This window comes from Hipposideros armiger, unplaced genomic scaffold, assembly GCF_001890085.2.
Source record: "Hipposideros armiger isolate ML-2016 unplaced genomic scaffold, ASM189008v1 scaffold_213, whole genome shotgun sequence".
NCBI lineage: Eukaryota > Metazoa > Chordata > Mammalia > Chiroptera > Hipposideridae > Hipposideros > Hipposideros armiger.
In genome coordinates, this window is record NW_017731563.1 from 356,629 (window position 1) to 360,212 (window position 3,584).

Consider the following 3,584-nt stretch of genomic DNA (forward strand, 5'->3'; position numbering starts at 1 on the left):
TAAGAGCTGCAGTGTCAGGGTACTTGTCTCCATGCAAGAGGGAGACAAATGCAGGAAAATGAAAGTGATTTATTAAAAATGAAAATACACATCTGAGAGGAAAGTGCAGGTAAACTCAGAGAAGAATCTCTCCAGGAAGTCCTGACCATGGGTATTTATATCTCCTGGGCACAGGTTTTGGTAACACCCCATTGTACTAACCACAATGCAAATGAGATTATAATGACATAACTAGCTAAAGGTCAGGTCCAAGCATAGGGATCAGCCTAGCTGGAAGGAACTGGTTCTTGTTTTTCTATAGCTGTAGGTACTGAATACAGTCACTTATTGCTTGTGTAACCAGTGAGGCACCTCCTGAACCTGGGAGCATTGTCAATTTCCTAGGCTACATGTCCTGCCTCAGTGAGGCTTTCTCTACTATCACTACTTGTCACCTGTAATTCTATTGAAGCTGTTGGAATCTCTGGGCAACCTATTTCATTGCCTGTATCTCAGCCCACCCCAATATCCTTAGGCCCTTTTAACACCCATTGTGCCTTCCTGGTTTCAAACTGCTCACCAGAAAATCTCCTTGGCAGAGATTTGTTATATAAATTTAATACCACTATAAAATGTAATGAAATGGGCATTTTTATTTCCTTGCCCTCGGACCAAGCCCCCAATTTTTCTTTCTTTCTTTCTTTCTTTCTTTCTTTTCTTTTCTTTTCCTTTCTTTTTCTTTCTCTCTCTCTCTCTCTCTCTCTCTCTCTCTCTCTCTCTCTCTCTCTCTCTCTTTCTTTCAGCCATCCTGCCACTTGTTGGCAGCTCAGCTTGGGCCGGTAATTGAACTGGCGACCCTGTTTGTCAGAGCTCGCACTCTTGAACGAGCTCTTAACCAGTTGAGTCTTGCTTTCTTATTAGCAACTCATCCTGACTCAAATTTCTCTGAAGAGGATGAGTCTTAAAAATATCCCAATTAGCCTCTGGGCCACACATGCAAATGAAGCTGGATTGCCATGGAGTGCAGACCCTGTGCCCATGACTTGGAAAAAAAATAAACCGTGTCCATCAGTAGCCCAAGAGATGCAGAGCGAGGAATTGAGCCTATAAGAGACTCCTTCTTGCAGCAGTGTACTAGTATTCTAGTATGTACCAGTTTGCAGTTCTTCACCCTGTAACACTCCAATCTTGCCAGTGAAGAAAAAAGGTAAACTTGACTCAAATTGGAATCAAATTTATGGACCTATACAGGACCTAAGAACCATAAACTCTTTTGTAATTCCTTGCCACCCAGTGGCCCCTAATCTGGCTACTGTTCTTACCTCAATTCCCGCTGATGCAGCCTGGTTCACAGCAACTGACCTCAGCTCAGCGTTCTTTTCAATCCCTGTCCATTCTGACTCCCAGTGTCTTTTTGCATTTACATTTAAAGGAGACAATTAACATGAACTCATATACCTCAATCGTATTGAGTCCCCCTCAATATTTCCCAAAGTCCTTCAAACAGACTTAGACTCTGTAGCCTTTGCCCAAGGGTCCATACTTGTTCAGTATGTAGATGACCTTTTACTCTGTAATGAAACTAAGCAGGAAGCTCTTATAGGCTTCCTCATTCTCCTAAAGGCACTAGCTGAATGAGGCCATAACACCCTCAGATCTAAACTCCAGTGGGTAAAAACTACCATTATCTACTTAGGACAGGAGTTATCTCAGGGCATTCAAAAGCTAAACCCAAAATGTGCAGAGTCAATTTTGTCCATCCTTCTCCCCAAGACAAAACACCCAACTCCATAAATTTCTAGGGACAGCTGGCTACTGCTGCCAGTGGACTCCCAATTCTGCAGCCTCTGTAAACCTCTGTAGCTCTTCTCCCAGATAACACCCTAGAGCCTATTTCCTGGTCTTTAGAGACATTAACCACCTTTGAAGCCCTAAAATTAGCCTTGTCCACACCCCTGACTCTTAGCTTACCTAACTTTGACAAACCCTTTCATTTATGCTGCCAAGAAAATAATGGGATTGCTGCAGGCATTCTAGGACAATCTTTTGCCTCTCTGATGCATCCTATAGCATATTTCTCATGCCAGTTAGACCCTATGGCATCAGGCCTGCCCCCATGCCTATGGGCAGTGGCTGCAGCTGCCACCTTGATTGACAGAGCCAATACTCTAACGTTAGGCTCCCCCATTCACCTCTATGTTCTGCATGCTGGGTCTGTTATTTTACAAGTTCACAGAACACAGCACTTCTCCACACAGCGACAGACCATCTATGAACAGGCACTTTTAACTAATCCTTCCATCATCTTACATCATTGTAACACTTTGAATCCATCTACTTTACCTCCTCTTCCTGGTGATGCAGAGCCCCACTCTACCCCACATGGTTGCCTCACAGCTATAGAAATGGTCTCAAAGCCATAAGAGGATCTCTCAGACATCCCTTTAGACAACCCAGGCTTACTTTTACTTTGTGATGGCTCCTGTAAACAAAATTTCCAGGGAAACACGACAACTGGGTAGGCCATAGTATCCCCACAGGAAACACCTGAGGCATATTCTTTGCCCACTGTAAAATCAGCCCAAGCCCCTGAACTCTCTCCAGACAACTGGGAGGCAGGTGACTTTAAACAGGGGTTTCCAGGGCAAGGACTCTCAGGCTCTGGAAGCTGACAGCTTTTGCCGAGATCTCGGATCAAGAAACTGCTTCCACTTATCCTCAATCCCTATTGACAACCCCTTAATGTATATGCACTAAAAAAACCCACCTTTTCATTAATAATTTTCTACATTTTTTTAATCAGAAAGCTAGCCGGAGAGTACCTGTCTCTATCAACTCTATTTTGTCACTCTCTAAAGCTTCCATTATGGGCTCCTTTCAGCCTGTGTCTTCCTCTTACTACCCCTCTCTTTTTCAACAGGTGAGGCACAAATTCTTCTGTATGCCAGCTTACCAAACTCTGGCCAGGTTAACTAATCAATCTGACTGTTGTTGGTTATTTCAACATCTAGATAGTGCAAAAGAGGCTGAAATAGTCTTCCTTCCTGCAGGTATGAACACCTGGTGGACTGAGTACAGAAGATGGATGAGTGACAGGACCCATATGGTATCCACAGCAAGAAAAACCTCACTCATCCTCTTCTTCTGGTGGGTCAGTTGGGCCCCAGAATACATCTGTAGAAGTTCAAGGACTGTCTATTGCTCAAATGCAGACAAGGGGCAAAAGAATTTTCCCTTTGCATTGAAAACAAACATGACACTGGACCTTTATTTGGTAACATAACAGAACACTACTGTAATCAAATGATGGTTCAAACCTCTCCAGGAAATTTTGTCTCCAGCACTACCTTTTTTTGCATAAACGTCTGCCAAATCACGGAATGTTCTGGAGACTCACAAACCACCTTTTTACAACTTGGGGTATGGCAGCTGCCCCTTGCTCCCAATTAAGCTGCCCAAGACCACAAACGATGTGTGCGTGGATCACAAGTCTGGACTTAGTTGGTTAGGTGACAGATCCAAGCTTTACAGCTGCCAAAACCAGACGACAGGCCTTCTATACTAGCTATTTTGCCATGTGTTCTGTTCTCACAGGTTGACAGGAG